A 17,871-nucleotide genomic window follows, 5' to 3' on the forward strand; every position below is an offset into this window, starting at 1 on the left:
CAATGTTCTCCTCATCTTCCAAAAGAATGAGGAAAGAATCATTAGCAAAATGCCCATTGACAAGCTAGGAAGAAGATTCAAGCAAGGAAATCCCACGAACCAAACCAGAGGAAATAGAGTGGGCTAGTAAGTAACCAAACTCTTTAGCAACAATAACATACAAAGCCAAAGCCAAAGGGCAACCTTGCCTGATGGATTGAAAGAGCCCAAAGGCTTTAGATTGATAATTATTAATGCTAATACATGCATAAGCATCTCCATAGACTAAAGAAAGTTAGGGCCAAACCCCAATGCCTGAAGCATAGCCAAAATAAAGGGACATTCAATACAATCATAAGCTTTGGAGAAATTAATTTTCAAAAACAAAGTTTTCTAGTTGGATTTGTGAGCCCATTCCATGCCTTCCCAAACATCAATGACGTTGTCAAGAATATACCTGGACTTAATAAAGCTAGTTTTCTCTAGCCTCACAATTAAAGGAAGGAGATGATGAATCTTAAGAGATATCACCTTAGCAATAATTTTCTATGACACTTTCAACAAGGTGATGGGCCACTAGTTAAAAATATCCTTAGGGTCATTGGCTATAGGTATGAATTTAATGCTTCCTTTGTTAATAATGGCTCTTAAGCTCTTAGTATAGTAAACTTCTAGATAGACTTTGTGCAGGTCTGGACCTACAGACTCCTAGAGGTGTTTGTAAAATTCATAGGGGAACCCATCACACCCAGGCATTTGCCATAGAAAAGACAGCCTCTTTGAGGTCCCTGATGGTGAGAAGTTGTTCATAGAAAGTCCATTGCTTGACAACTAGGTGATTTGGAGTAACATAAATACACTTTCTGAGAGCTTCCTCCTAAGCAATCGAACTTCCCTGCAAAATGAAAACATTTTCATAATGACGCACAAAATTGTGCAAGATGTCAGGGAGATTGGAGAGAATAGTATTTCCTTGTATGACGAGCTTCAAGAGTCTAGAAGAACTCTTTAGAAGCTTTGTTTCCAACCTCAAACCAATGGAGGCAAGCTTTGATTTGGGCCCCCACTAGCAACATAGTTATCCACAATCTATTTATTATGGTGAAGCTTGGTAAGCTAGATTTGTAAGTCAACATCAAACGAGTTAAGGGTAAGAGCTTCAAAAGCCTTCCTGAGGGCCTTGGTATTGATTTCATAAGACCTTTTTTTGAAAACCACTAACTACCTCCCATAGGTGCGAAGAAAACTAGTAGTACTGGTAATAGCATCATTCCACCATTAAATCTAGCCAGATTGAGAGTGAGGACATGTCTCTAAATTCCAAAAACATAGGATGTGAGGAATAGTGGAAGAATTCGTTAGCACAAACGTGTTGAGGAAAAACTGCGTTCTAACAGCTCGCTAGACAACTATTTGCCAAAAAATAGAAAAATAAATGGGATAGTGGTCTGACAACATCACATCTAGCAGAGGAATGACAGGTAAATCTCAATCCTTAGAAAAGGAAAAAAAATTGTACAATAATCATAGCACGATCAAGATATTTTAATATACAGTCTGAGCCAACTTGAAAATTAGAGCAAGTGTGCTAGACTCCATTCTACTAGTGCCCATTAGTAATGAGATCAAACAAGCCCAATTTATTATACATGTAGTACCATGCTTCCCTTACCCCAATTGTTAATCAAAAAGGAAAAATGCCCTCTTTGTTAGAAGTTAGCTCAACCATATTAAAATCACTGCACATCACCCAAGTTGTAGGAGGCAAGTTGTCAGCCATCCAGCACCATAGTTGAAATCATTCCACATCAGCATTGGTAGCATCCACATTAACTATACCAAAAGAATGATTATTGAGAGAAAGCAAAATTCAAATAATTGTGTGCTTAGGGTTGGAACCATGCGAAATAATAACAGAATGAAGGTGAGGTAACACAAGAGTAGCTACACCACCTCTACCAGTTTCATGCTAAGATGAAAACATAATGTCGTTTGACCAAATGAAGCGACATGTGGAAGAAAGAATGAAACTAGGGATTTTAATCTCTTGCATAGAGATAAAATCTAAATTGCCAAGTCTATGATAGGTATCCCTAACATAGTACTTTCTGGAGCGGTCTGTGAGACCTCATACATTCCATGATAAAATTTTCATGAAAACTCTTTTATATCTTCTTCATCCTCGAGAGAGGAGTAACTATTTTGTAAAAAAGGAGAAACTGGGGTAAAACCATAAGGAAACTCTCTTGGAATGATAGCTTGTCGCTTCTTTGCTAGTTTCTTAGCACGTATGGGAGGACTAGGAGAATGCCGCACATTCTGTGTTGTAATGGAAGATGTGGTAAACAGAGTGCAAACCACAACAGGAGTGGTAGCCCTTGCAGCCACCTTGATCCCCTATGAAACAATAGGGTGTGAAATTTTATATTATTTTTAAAAATGTATGAATTTAGAAACTTGGAAATATGAGCTTTTTGTAAATATAATTAATTTATACATATATTATATTAATATTTGGCAATAATTTTGTAAGAATTTGGTATAGCTATGATACCATGAAAGAATTTTTCTAAGGCAAGAATGAAATTTCAAGATCTAGAAGCTCAAGAGATAGCACAAGAGAGACAAAATATGACCAAATGAGAATGGATTGATCAAACAATTGGATTAATCAGATAATTGGATGAATACATCATAGAATTGCCTTGTCTATAAAGACAATTGATATGTCTAAGAGTCATGCAAAGAGATAAGCAAGAACTAAGCACATGTCCACCAAGAGTGGATTATCCTCCATTGTGCATGAATGTACGTGCAACAATGAGAGAATAAGAATGTAAAGGTGTATCTCATAGAGAGATGTAGTAGACAACATGTGCTCAATTGGAGTGCAAACTATTGTGTTGTCTATATGACAACACATGAATATGCAAACTCCTAGGTGTCTACATGACAACTAATATGAAATTGCATTAACCTAAGTAAACTTAAGTAAAGTGTAAATAGTAAATACTTATTTACACCAACTTATGTCAAACCGTAAAATGAAAGGCATTAATATGACCAAACCTCATAAAAAAGTAAGATGACAGATAGGGTTGACGTCAACAGTTTTTCAAAAAGTTACTCTAGTAATAGTTCAATAACTTAGATTTTTTTGTAAATTTAAAATCTAATTTCTAAAAACACATCTAGAACTCTGATAAGATAATTATTTAATAGAAATCATTAACAGTTCTGAAACTATTTCAACAACTTATAAATTTTGATAAATCAAAATTAAAAATAAATTATTTTTAGAATTCAATAGATCCATAATTTTATGTAAACTATTACATATAAATCTTCTTTAATAATATTTCAACATGTAAATTATAATTTGTATTAAAAAAGCTTCAATTCAATAATATTAGCTCTAATAATATCTAAATAACTTTAAAAATCTTTTAAACAGAAACAAACAATTATCTTTCTAAAAAACTTATCAAAAGCATTAATAAATCTCCAGAAAATCATTAAATGCTTTAATATTCATTTTAAAAAGTCGTTTCATGTCTAATTCACCTGGCTGTGACTACTAACTAGTATACTAATTATAAGCATAGGTTTTTAACTAACTTAGGGCCCGTTTGGTGAGCGGAATAGGAATACGTATTCCAAAAATTGTGAATTCTTTGTTTGGATGCACCAAAACAGGATTGGAATACGAAGCAAAAATGGAATACGTATTTCATTTTTGACCCAAAAATGAGGTTTTGCAATTCCACCAAAATAGGTGGTATTGGAATACATATTCCTATTCCATTTTTTTTAATTTTAGAAAACATAAATTTTCAGGTCCGCGAATTCTCATCAAATATTCGCTGAATCAAACAGAGAACATGAATACGTTCTATTCCAGAATACGTATTCCTATTCCGCTCACCAAACGGGCCTTTAGTAATTTCTAAATTGTCTCTTATGAAAAGTATGGGAGAAAGCCAGCTTCTACCAATTCCCAATGTTCATTCTAAACAGCATTAATCGTAAACGGCCACAAAAAAAAAAAAAATCGAACTATCTGTTTTTATGACAAGCATCCGCATTTCAATGCCAAATCGTCCAACTTGGCTTGATATTCCTCAATTACTGTGTCGTCATTCTCATCCAGCCATTCCTCAACGGTCTTCAATGCCTCCCTGATATCTTCTGCAACGCTCGTCTCCATCGTCCCCCTGCTCTTGGCCTCTGTCACTCTACTTTTCATGTTGTAAATATAACATTCCAAAGTGTTTTTGGCCAAATGCTTCTCGGCCATATCTTCATCCTCTTTCCGAAATTTCTGTGCATCAGCCACCATTCTATCTATCTCTTCCTTGCCCAGTCTCTCACGCTTATTTGTAACAGTTATTTGATTGTTTCTCCCTGATCCCACATCCCGGGCAGAGGCTGTGAGAATTCCCTCCACATCCAATTCAAAGCAAACTATTAAATCTGGCACCCCACACCGGACAGGCGGAATCCCATGGAGGACAAATTCACCCAGCAAATTGTTGTGTGCAACCAAAGCTCTCTCTCCTTCATAAATTGAAAACGGTACTATTGTCTGGTTGTCAAGACTTGTGGTGACGGACGACTCTTTTCGAGCGGGAATGGGAGTATTGCGGGGAATTATTACTTCCATGACGCCATTCTGGACTTCAATTCCAAGACTCAAGGGAGTGACGTCCACCAACACCAAGTTTATGTTTTCCTTGTTCAGTGCAGCTGCCTGCAAAGCTGCACCATAAGCAACTGCCTCGTCTGGGTTTACACTTTTGCAGAGCTCCTTTCCCGCGAAGAACTGACTTAGCAGTTCCTGCACCTTGGGTATGCGTGAAGAACCCCCTACTAACACAATGCCGTTTATTTGGTGTCTGCTCATCTTGGAGTCTTCCATGCATTGCTTCACCAATTGCATGCATTTATCAAACAGGTCAGCATTGAGCTCCTCGAACTTGGCTCTCCTGATCTTTGTGTGGAAATCTTACCCTTCATATAGGCTATCTATGTCGATTACAGTCTCTATTGCCGAAGACAAACTTCTTTTTGCCCTCTCGCACTCTGAACGTAGTCTTCGAAGAGCTTTGGGACTTGTACATATATCCATTTTATATTTTTTGTTGAATAGCTGAACACAATAATTGAGCATCCTATTGTCAAAATCCTCACCTCCCAAATGCATGTGGCCTCCAACAGCTTTAACTTCAACCTTACCTCTTTCAACTGTAACAATAGACACGTCAAATGTACCTCCTCCAAGGTCAAAAACTAAAATGTTTCTTGTTCCTTCCACCACTGTGTCAAAGCCATAAGTTATTGCTGCAGCTGTGGGTTCATTTATGATATGCATGACATTAAGCCCTGCAATCTTACCCGCATCTTTAGTTGCTCGCTTCTGGGAATCATTAAAATAAGCAGGTACGGTAATGACAGCATTCTTTACATCACTCTGGAGGTATTGCTCAGCTATCATCTTCATTTTTACCAACACCATGGACGAGATTTCTTCAGCTGCAAATACTCTCTTCTCACCTTTAAAGGTCACTTGAACTAGAGGCTTGTCATTCTTCCCTGGAACAATTGTAAATGGCCACAATTGTTTGTCAGACCGCACGGAGGGATCATTTTATCTTCTTCCAATGAGTCTCTTGACATCAAACACGGTGTTGGTAGGATTAGTTGAAATCTGGAATTTGGCAGCATCCCCAACAAGCCTTTCATTGAGGGTGAAAGCAACCATGGACGGAGTGGTTCTGTTACCTTGGTCATTCGGAATAATTTCAATTCTGTCGTGCTGCCACGTTCCAACACAGCTGTAAGTTGTCCCCAGATCAATGCCAATAGCCTTAGCTTTGCCCGCTCTGTCCATGGTAAATTCTGCATGAATGTAAGAAGAATATTTGGAAAATAATTCAGGTTTTGAATCACGCAGGAACATGTTGTTATTAATTCCGAAATGAATTACCTTAAGAACAGACTGCAACTGTCATTATGTGGGAGGCTTTGTCTTTGCCAGCACAAAGGGATTTCCTTTAACAGGCACCGAGGAGCTTCAATCGGTAAAATAATATTTCAGCGAAAACTATAGCAATTTCAATCAGTCTATGTCAATTAAAAGAGGATGTCCTTGAAAGGATTTAAACAGAGAAATAAAATAGACACAATAAGAAAAATATGCAACACCAGATTTATCCCGGTTCACCACAATAGTGGCTACATCCAGACTGCAGAGTATTGGATTAATATGTAAAAGGTTATTACAAATGAACAGGAGCAGCATATAAAAAGGCTCCAATGATATTACACATGAAAGGTTTCAGGAAACCAAGAGACACGCTTATTGGAGGGAAGAAAACAAGTGACCATTGGCCTTCACCATATCAACAAACTCCCACCTGAAGGACAACCAATGCTACAACTGATCACCCAATACCCTGCTCAAAGAATGATCTATCTTTTCTTCACAAGCCCAAGAGAAGTTCTAGCATATTCGAACTTCTCTTTGGCAACAACCTTCGTGAATATATCAGCCGGATTGATCTTGGTATCAATCTTGACAACATTTAGCTTGCCCTCTTCGACTACATGACGAACAAAGTGAGCATGTGCATCAACGTGCTTGGAGCGATGTTGTGATGAGTGATTATGTGCCATGAAGATCGCACTACGGCTGTCACAAAACAAATTATATTCACTTTGATGAACTTTCAAGTCACCAAGTAACCGCTGAAGCCAAATCATTTCCCTTGCAACTTTAGAAAGAGCTATGTATTCAGCCTCAGCTGAAGAAAGAGCAATGCAATGTTGCAACCATGAAGTCCAACTGATCGTAGCTCCAGCAAACGTGAAGGTATAACCAGTGGTAGACCTTCGTTTATCCAAGTCTCCGGCAAGATCAGAATTAGTGTAACCTTGTAGCTGAACTTTGTTTCTGACAAAACATAATACATAATTTGAAGTGCCTTTTAGATATCTTAGTATCCATTTGACGGCTTCCCAATGAGCTTTTTCGGAATTGCTCATGAACCTGCTCACAACTCTCACCGCATGAGCAATGTCGGGGCGAGTAGAAACCATAGCATACATAATGCTACCAATGGCTGATTTGTAGAGAATTTTCTCCATAAATTCTTTTTCTTCTTGTGTTTTAGGACATAATTCAGAACTTAATCGAAAGTGACCAGCAAGAGGAATAGGAGTTACTTTTGATTCAGCCATGCCAAATCTTTCAACAACTTTGTCAATGTATTGTTTTTGAGACAAAGTGATTTCCCTCTTTTTCCTATCCCTTGTGATTGTCATGCCAAGAATCTTTTTGGCCGCCCCTAAGTCTTTCATTACAAATTTGCTTGCCAATTTTTGCTTCAACTCATTAACTATTCTTTTGTTTGTGCCAGCTACTAACATGTCATCAACATAAAGAAGAAGGATGACAAACTCACCACTTGGAAGTTTCTTGAAGTAGACACATGGGTCTGATTCACATCTTGTGAAATTATGCTCAGCCATGAAGTGATCAAATTTTACATACCACTGTCTTGGGGCTTGTTTGAGGCCATACAAGCTCCGATTCAATCTGCAATAAAGATGTTCATGTCCCTTCTTTACAAACCCTTGAGGCTGCTCCATGTAAAGTTCCTCTTCTACATCACCATGTAGGAATGCGGCTTTCACATCAAGTTGTTCTAACTCAAGATCCCACGCTACTGCTAATCCTAGAACAGTTTGGATAGTTGTTATCTTGACAACCGGTGAGAAGATTTCATTGAAATCTATCCCTTTTTCTTGATCAAGTCCCTTTACCACCAATCTGGCTTTGAAGCATTTGTTGCCTTCTACTTCTTCTTTTAACTTGTATACCCACTTGTTCCTAAGTGGTCTTCGATTAGGCGGAAGAGATACCAAATCCCAAGTTTGATTCTTGAGCAAAGAATCCATTTCTCACGCATTGCAGCTTGCCATTTTTCACTGTTTACATCTTTAAGTGCAGCTTTATAAGTGGTGGGTTCGGAGAATTCAAAAATCAAAATTGAAGGCTCTACCTCTTCAGCAAGTAACAATTCATAATTTGAGAATTCAGCTGACATTCTCCTTTCTCTAGTGTATCTTCTCATTTTGGGTTCTCTGTTCTCTGGTTGAACCAATTCAAATGGAGAACCAGTTACACTAGTTCGCTGATTTAAATTTTGTATGCCCTCTCTACTGCTAGAGAATAGATTATTGTAAGATTCATTCACATGACTTTGGCCATTGATTGGATTTGTGGGCTCTGAATTTCCTTTAACATCCCTATTGGACGTCCCAGTCTCATCAATAAAATCCCTTGAAAATATGTCCATATTCTGTGTCTTGAGCGATCTCAGATTGTAATGGGAGCAAGTGTTACTAATGTCTGTTAACTGCTGGTTCAAAGGCTCAGCGTTAGTTGTTTGCAGTCCATTGTGTTGAGTGTGCACATCATTGAGGGGATTTTGAACATGTTGAACTTGTTCATCAAAGATTGTAATGCCAGCAGGTGATTGTAGGTCTTTACCGCTATTTTGAAGTATAGAATTATAATTACCCTACGTTTGAGCCTGGTTTTTATTTGCCCCTTGCGGATTATATGCAAGCTGCGAATTAGTTGGACCCTGCGAATTGCATTGCATATTACCTACACTCTGAAACTGCCCTTGTGTATTGCCAAGGATGTGGCCTATGTTCCCACCGTAGCCTATGCTCCCACCGTGTATTGCCAAGGGTGACACATGTTCACTATAAGTACCCTGCAGATTAGTTTGTATAGCCTGTGAAATGGCTCTAATGCCCTGCGCATTGTTGTTCTGCAGATCTAATTGCCCAGCCTGCGTCCGTGGATGAGCATTAAAATTGGACATGTAGTCCCTCCCAATAGTATACTGCGGTTTATAGTGTTGCCCACACTATGTTGTGCATCCCATTCATTGTTTGGATGCATTTCTTTGGGAGTTACAAAAGAGCGTAGGCATGAAGGGTCATCCCTTGACTGATAGGCCAACGTAGTAAAAGGATCCCTTGAACTTTGGTTTGAAATGCTTTCACAGACTTGGTCATGATGCATAGACAAATTCATGTCTTGAGAAGAGATATCAAAAAACTCTCGTGAAAAACTATCATCATGTCCTGTGTTCCCAGGTGTGGAAGAGGATGATAAATTTGGAAATAGTACAGAGGTGGGACTACATGAGATAATGTTAGAAACTATTTGTGGATTCAATCCAACATTTCTTTGTGCAGAGATTGGCACAAATTCTTTTTTACACATTTCCTGAGAATGTAGTGCTAGAAATCTTTTCTCATTGAAGACAACGTCTTTGCTTCTAATAATTTTCTTTTTAGTTAAACTCCAAAGCCTAAAGCCAAACTGATCCTCTCCATATCCAACGAATATGCAAGGCTCAGATTTAGGATTCAGCTTGCTTCTCTTTTCTTTGGGCACATGTGCAAAAGCTTGACAACCAAAAACTTTAAGATGAGAGTAAGAAATTCTTCTACCTTTCCATTCCTCTTCCGAAATTCCAAAGTTCAACCTTGAAGAAGGACTCCAATTAATGAGATATATGGCTGTATTACATGCCTCAGCCCAGAATTCTTTTCTCAATCCTGCATTTGAAAGCATACATCGAACTTTCTCCATTATTGTCCTGTTGAGTCTTTCCGCTGCCCCATTTTCTTGAGGGGTGTAGGGTACAACTTTCACCCTACGAATACCATTATCTGCACAATAATTGTCAAACTCCAGTGAACAAAACTCACCTCCATTATCCATTTTTAAACATTTGATCTTATGGCCCCTTTGGTTTTCAACAAGAGGTTTGAAAACTTTAAACTTAGAAAAAACTTTAGATTTATTTGCCATCATATATATCCATACTTTCTTAGTACAATCATCAAGGAAAGTAACAAAAAAATTTGCACCTCCTAAAGAGCTTACCTCAACCAGACCAAAGACATCTGAGTGTGCAAGTTCCAATGGTTTTTCCTTGAGATTATGTCCATCTTTCAAGAAGCTGACCGGCTTTTGCTTTCCATAAAAGTAATGTTCACAAAATTTCAAATTTGCTAATTGGAGACCTAGTAGTTGATCCCTTTTGAGCATTATCTCAAGGCCCTTTTTGCTCATGTGGCCTAATCTTTGATGACAAAGTGCTACATCGCTGCCCATGACTATCATAGCAGCCCCTATTTCAGTAGGCTTCTCAAGAAGATAAAGATTAAACCAACTTTGGCTATATCCTTGTGCAAAGAGATGACTGACAAAAATCAGATTTCACTTTAATTTGGGAGCATGGCGAACATCTTTTAACAACCATTGCCCTCCATCTTCCGGTGGTAACAAAATGTCACCTTTGCCAACTATTTCGCAGGATTTGTTGTCTCCAAGAAATACCTCTCCAAATTGACCTTCATGGTAGTTTGTGAAACAATCCATACATGAAGTAGCATGGGAAGAAGCTCCGGAATCTATTACCCAAGAATCTGATTTTGTGTCACTTGTAGAAAGAACTAAAGCGCTTTCATCTTTCTCATAGGCTGTATTTGCTTCCATGTTTCTTACATTTTCTTGTGCTTTCTTGTAAGCCTAACAATTTCTCTTTGTGTGGCCTGGCTTACCTCAAAACCAACATTCTCCATTCCTACCTCTTGACCTTGAACGATTGGGTGACTTTGATCTTCGCTGATTGTAATTATTATTTCCTCTATGATGGCTTCTTCCTCTTCTCTCGGTGCTGACCATAGTGAGAGCATCACCGGATGAGGAGTCTTTGTTACTCCTTCTCATGTCTTCACTTAATAAAGTGGCAACAATGTCGTCATAGGCCAGCTTTGACTTCATAGAGTTTGAAGTACTTACAGCTATAACTACGGGATCCCAACTGTCAAGTAAAGAACATAACAAGATGATGGCTTGGGCTTCGTCATCTTGAGTCATACCAACCAAGCTTGCTTGACATAATAGGGTATTCAAATTATTTATATGATTTGACATCACAGTCCCTTCGTTCTTTTTTAGTTTGTAGAGTTTCTTCATAATGAAGATTTTGTTTGCAGCCGACGCCATTTGATACATATTCTGAAGTTTGTCCGAAACTTCTTTTGTTGACTTCTCGTTTGAGACATTGAACAAGACGTTTTTTGCTAGCAAGAGAAAAATGGATGCCATCGCCTTCTCATCCATCTTTTCCCAATCTTCATTAGACATTGTATATAGTTTCTTAGACTTTCCTTCAATTGTGAGAGCCAAGTCTTGCTTAACCAGCAAGGAGCGCATCTGCACTTTCCACAAGTTGTAATTCTTGCCTGTAAATTTCTCTATTTTCATATCCTCCATCTTTTCGAAAAAATTCAACACCAATTTCCCAATCTGCACACCTCGTGCTCTGATACCAATTTAAAAGATTTAAACAAAGAAATAAAATAGACGCAATAAGAAAAATATGCAACACCAGATTTATCCTGGTTCACCACAATAGTGGCTATGTCCAGACTGTAGAGTATAAAAAGGCTCCAATGATATTACATATGAAAGGTTTCAGGAAACCAAGAGACATGCTTATTGGAGGGAAGAAAACAAGTGACCGTTGGCCTTCACCATATCAACAGTCCTTAGTCATTGCTAATCTGGGTTAGTAGTTCTATCATGCCAAATTGTTTTGGCCAATTAGCCTAATATAAGGTATGAACTAGTGTTTAAAGGAGTTGTAAAATTGGATGGTACTAGTGTTAAGACAGTAGGAGTCATCAAGATCTCAATCTTACCTTTTGGATAAGTTCCTTTGTTTTGGAAGACACTTCAGTTATAGAACTTCCCCCATATTTGCTATATATTTGTCTAGAGAATTTAGAGCCAAGACAGGAGGATATGTATTTGCATTTGTTCCATATGTTGTTCAGGATCAGGTATGGTACAAGAATCACTATCAAGGCTAAGCCAATTTCAAAAACTTGTGTTAAACATTAGGCAGTTGTCCAACTCTAAGCAATCAAAACTGTGCCATTTAAGGGTAATATATGGCACATTTTTGATTGCTTAGAATTTGAGTTTGAGCCTTACAATTTTGTGTAAAAAAGATTGGACACCTATTGCATTTGCAAAGAAAATTCATTTATTTAGAATCTCATGAAACTTGAAAAAGATGTTAAGGGTATGTTGTAGATGTACTGTGATGGTTCAAGGAACGAGAATGGTATTGGTGCGGGTGCAATGTTGGTTTCTTTCAAAAATGAAAACCGCTATTTTACCTTCAGATCTGATTTCTCGTGTACTCTCTATATTTGTGTACTATTTATTTAGATGAGAACAAGGTCTGCATTCAGCGATTGCTAGTAGCGCCAAATAAAGGAGTCAAATTGCTATAGGGATTTGAAGATAGTGAAATGTTCGTGAATGCAAATAGAGCTCAAAGTATAGTGAAGAATAGTCTTCTCAACTCTTATAAAGATAGAATGTAGTCTTTATGACTTTGAGGCATTTGGAAACTAGGGTGTTCCAAGAGAGCAAAACAAAGAGGTGGACAGCCTTGCAGCAGTTTGAGGGGAAATTTGAAAATAGTTCAAATTTTGATACACAGGGGAAAATGCAATAGCAAAAACCTTCTACTATTCATACCCCTATTTTTCCATAAGATTGGCCCATTAGCTCTCTATTCTTCTTGGTTCTAAGATAAGGTTGTGTTGACAACTTCCATAATTTATTTGGCTACAATAATAAAGGAAATTTGGTATCCCTCTTGCGTGAGCTACTTCATACCATTCTGTGGCATTCGATCTGAATCCTCTTTGCTAGCAGCAGAAGATCCAGTTTCAGGCATTGATGATTGTCTGGTAGCTATTTAATAGTTGTTTCCCCTGGTTTAGAAATGGTGGAACCATTTTATTGAGTTTAAAGAGATTAAACCACATCAAAGAGAAAAACTTAAATAAAAGCAAATGGAAATAGGCACATAACACAGTGAATTACGTGGCTTACCACATCATCTGTGCCATAGATGGGTGAACTTTTGAATTTTATAAATAATAGAATTTCAGTTTATGTTTTGTGTATGTCAGATCTTATAATTTCAAATTAATTTTGTTCATGTTAAAAATGTGTTGAGTGATTAATAGTTAGTATTCAAGTGAAGATCATCATGGAAGTTAAAAGAACGAAGGTAGTGTATAAATGTCATTGAATTATATACTAAACGGTTCAACTGAATTTCTTCTATAATCTATTTTCAACATTTTTATATTATTTGTAAATATATATACATATTTTGATCCGTAAACAGAAGCCTTTTAAGTTGCAAAACACTCTATAAATTCAAATTTGATAAGTAGGAGATAATTTCCACAGCAAGTCAAATTGTGATATTGCTATCAGGATTTAATTGAGTGATTTTTGAGTCAAACTCATTGACCCATATTTCATGAGTAGTGATTCAACATGAATCCATCTCTCATGAGAATAAATGGAACACTTAGCACTCATTGGATCTAGGTGATGCTCACAAGGGTGAAGCACCGGGACTTCTCGGGAGGTCACCCATCCCAGTACTACTCCAGCCTGAGCGCGCTTAACTACGGAGTTTCCTCCATGGTTAAACCCAAAGCTTGCAACCCCATTTGCAAAACCTTCACCAAGTGTTGTGCCTTATAGGTCAATGAGTTTGACTCAAAAAACACACAGCTAAATCCTGATAGCAAAATCACAATTTGACTTGCTGTGGAAATTATCTCCTACTTATCAATTGATGAGCTTAAGGGGCTTTCTAATGAATGGTTCATAAGGCACAACACTTGGTGAAGGTTTTGCAAATGGGGTTGCAAGCTTTGGGTTTAACCATGGAGGAAACTCCATAGTTAAGCGCGCTCAGGTTGGAGTAGTACTGGGATGAGTGACCTCCCGGGAAGTCCCGGTGCTTCACCCTTGTGAGCATCACCTAGATCCAATGAGTGCTAAGTGTTCCATTTATTCTCATGAGAGATGGATTCATGTTGAATCACTACTCATGAAATATGGGTCAATGAGTTTGACTCAAAAATCACACAATTAAATCGTGCTAGCAATATCACAAATTCAAATTTGCCATTTCTAAGCCCAATGTAGGTAGGTACAAAGCCTACAAATACAATGGCCTAGCGGGGTTTGAACCTTGGTTAGAGTCTCATCAATGAAGCATTTCTACCACTGCTTTGGAGAAGATAAAAGGAAGTTAAAGAGTTCCTTTATGGATAAAAAGAAATAGTAAAGAGTATCTTTTGACTAAGAAAATAGAGAAGTATAAAATCCATGCATAAATGTAAGACTCCAAAATAATGAGAAGTTTTTATAAAGAGGAACATTTTCATCTTGAATGTGGTATAATAGATGATAGATGAGCATGTCGTGTCAAATAGCATTAGGAAGAGACAACAGATGAGCTCCAAACTGGAAAGGCAATAGCATATGGCAGTGGATAGACAAGAGCGAGAGATGTTGTTAACATAGAAGCAAAAGGTCAGGAACCAAGAAGATGCAAAGAGATGTGAGCATTGGTTGATTGGTAACAAGAGATTGGAGATTGAAATTACAGAGTGAAAGCTGAATCAGATTGATGAATTCCCCAAATCATCTTGGATTTCTTGCTGTTCGATTTAGTTTACAGAGTGAAAAGTTGAACTAGATTGATGATGCTCCAGATCATCTTAGATTTGTTGTTGTTTGATTCAGGTGTTATTGATGTTTATTTCTTTTTAGACCAAAGAAGTTGTCGATTTAATGATCTAAAATTTTGTTAATTTAGCAAAATGTTGAGAAGTCAAATAGTTTAGTTCTGTACAGAGTAAATAAAAAGATTGTGGTAGTCTTTTTAGCAATGTTTATTCATGTGGATATGAGCGAAATTGTGGTAGAGAAGATCTGCAAAAAGGCCTTTCTTTGAGACATGGCAAGAATTATTAGGAGCATAGATGATACAACCATATACTCTCTTAAAAGATATCCGATCCTGGAAATTGAGGACCGGAACATTTTCAAGTTATAGAATATTTGACATACAATGCAGGGCTGATTTCCTAATAAAGCTATACAAGCTCCACCATGATTTTCCTTGGAGGAGAAAATTTAGTGGAGGAGAGTGAAATAGACCAAAAGCTTAGGAATATGGAGGCAGGACTACTCACAATTTTTTATTCTTAGGGTAAATGCGGCGGAAGGAAGTAGGAGAGGAAGAGGTTAGGGAATTCCCTTTATCATTTTGATTTTAGTCTTGAAAGCGTAGAAAAGGTTTATTTGCAGTAAGGGCCATAGTAGAATTTGGTTCAGACTTTACAAGTAGTAGTATTAGTTTATGATGGAAGGCTTAAGTTTTTTAAGGCATTATATATATTATGTAGATTTTTTTTAAATTTTTTTTTAAGGTAAACTTTTTAACGTGATCGGTAGCGCTGGCGCGACACACCCACCGGTACCACAAGAACGGGGAAGACTAGAACCCGTGACCAACCCCCTGCAACAGGGAAGATTTAGCCAACCGAGCTAGGGCCCCCGCCCTATATTATGTAGATCTATTATTATTATTATTATAACTCTGGTATTAGTCTTTTACTGATACTTTTGATAAAAAATAGTTCAGTTTGAAAAGTAAAAGTGATTGTACAGATTCAAATTCAAAGAGTTAAAGATCTTTCAATAAATGAACAATGTATTGAAAATTTATGTATAATGTGTATTTCTAGCTTATAGTATTCAAATATTTATTTGTTATTTAAGAGTATATAGTCTTAGGTTCTACAATATTATATATAATACATTGCAAAAAAGGTCAGAATTACTGAATTTTACCTTTTTAATTTCTTAAGATCTAGAGTTTAACCATACACAAAACAAGATCTGCTATGCAAACCCACTTTCAAAATTAATCTTATTCTCAAATTTAAACAGAGTTTGAAGAGAATACTCATATAAGGCACATTTTTCCTCTTTTCTAAATAGAAAATAGTTATTAATATTAACTGACATGTTTATCTTTATGTAATGGAGTATAGCATTATAAAGAAGCATGCATCTAAATTAAATATATTTTTCAACTATTCTCTCGTACTTGCTCAATACACTAAACAATGACCTTTCTATAAGATTTAGATTTTGGAAGATTTTAACAGATAAGAACGTGAGGAAGCAAAATCAGTAGAAACAACTCTGAAATAAAAAATTCTAATAGACTAAACAAATAGCTGGAAAATCTACAGAACAAAATAAAATTAGAAAATCCTTTCACATTAGAAACAGAGAAATGATTCTACAGCATATCCAGCTTGCTAGGAAATAAAAAAGTTAACACCAAACTAAAACGAAACAAATAACATCAATGTATTTATGAAATTCACAAAACAAAATATAATTTAGAAAACCCTTATATTTATGAATAAAAAATACATTAGAAACAAATAAATGAATTAAAGAGTTAAAAACCACAACACTAAATTTAGGCTTTCCTACATACGCCTATCACTGCTGAAAAAACTAAAAAATAAATGAGAGAGAAGAAAGATACCTTAATAGCAGAATTCTGTGTAGGAAGCTTTCCATAGCAATAAAAATGGTAACCCAAGTTCAGACTTAAAAGCCAAATGCAGTCTTAAGAACGAAGGTATTCGTGATTTAACGGAAAAAATGACTTTTTCCCCGAAGAGAATAATAACTCTACTTTTGTTTCCTTTTGGGGAGTATAGAAGGCCAATACTTCTCTTTTCCTTTCCCTTTAGTTTTTATAATATGTTAATCTAGGAATCAAATAGTGATTGATATAAGGAATTGGAATTAAGAAATAATTAGTTCCTTTTAGAACATAAATTTGTAAAGTACTTTGATGTAGGAATCCTATAGTGTTTGATTTAAATAAGAAATTGTAGTTAAAGGATAATTAATTCTTTTTAGAACATAAATTTGTGAAATATATTTTTAGTAAGAAAAGTTTAATTAATTTTAATTTTCTAAGAAAAATAATATTTTATGTATAAATTTAATTTAAACTAATTTAATGAGATTAAATATAAACTTTATAAAGATCAATGATAGATTTTTCTTGAAGGTATGTATATTTTAGAATTATAAATAAAGTTTATAAAATGAATGTGATAAATAGAATAATTTAGCCATGGGTTTATAAACTGGTTTTTTTTAATAAATTACAGCCATGGGGCTCATTTTCACCATTATTGTTTTGTGAATGTGTGGATACCCATGTGTTAGATTGAACCCTTAGACGTTGTAGTCCAACATCAACATCTTTTGAGTGTTTTTGGCCTCTTCCAACTGTCTTTTATACTAGTTACACATTATTCTTCCTTTCTTTATATTTTAAATTCTAAATTTTATAGTTTTCATATGGGTAAGTGCACCAAGATGGTGTACAAAAAGGGGGTGTAAACACCCTAAAATTAGCAAGACCTAAAACAATGAGAATTGTCTTTCATACTAGTTACACATTATTCTTCCTTTCTTTATATTTTTAATTGTAAATTTTATAGTTTTCGTATGGGTAAGTGCACCAAGATGGTGTGTAAAAAGGGGGTGTAGACACCCTAAAATTAGCAAGACCTAAAACATCAAGAATTTCAATCAAGCAATGAGAATTAAGGAGAAAAAGAGATAACAAAGGAAAACAACAAACTTTCAAATCAATGGTAACATCTGGTCATTTGAATGATTAAATCAATCAATCACCTATCAAATCTAAAAGGACCAAAATCACTTTAAAAAGAGGAAAAATAATTCATAAAAGCATAAAATGAAATAAAAAAAGGAAAAAGATAAAGACAAAAGTTGAAAGTAAATGCAACATTTAATAAATCAACAAAAGTCATTTATCCTCTCAAAAGTGAAAATCC

At 36.1% G+C, this 17,871-nt stretch overlaps 1 pseudogene across 1 annotated transcript; it reads right to left on the reverse strand.

Annotated features, from left to right (window-relative positions):
- Positions 1 to 3,476: 3,476 nt before the first annotated feature.
- Positions 3,477 to 16,666, reverse strand: LOC149532490 (heat shock cognate 70 kDa protein-like; annotated as a pseudogene). Its single transcript, XR_016357264.1, has 3 exons — positions 16,536 to 16,666; positions 5,966 to 6,030; positions 3,477 to 5,877 (listed from the first exon to the last, which is right to left on the reverse strand). The product of XR_016357264.1 is annotated as a heat shock cognate 70 kDa protein-like (transcript).
- Between the last annotated feature and the right edge of the window lie 1,205 nt (positions 16,667 to 17,871).

This window comes from Cupressus sempervirens, chromosome 10 (assembly GCF_028749045.1).
Source record: "Cupressus sempervirens isolate cs-2001-9-10 chromosome 10, ASM2874904v1, whole genome shotgun sequence".
In the NCBI taxonomy this organism is placed as follows: Eukaryota; Viridiplantae; Streptophyta; class Pinopsida; order Cupressales; family Cupressaceae; genus Cupressus; species Cupressus sempervirens.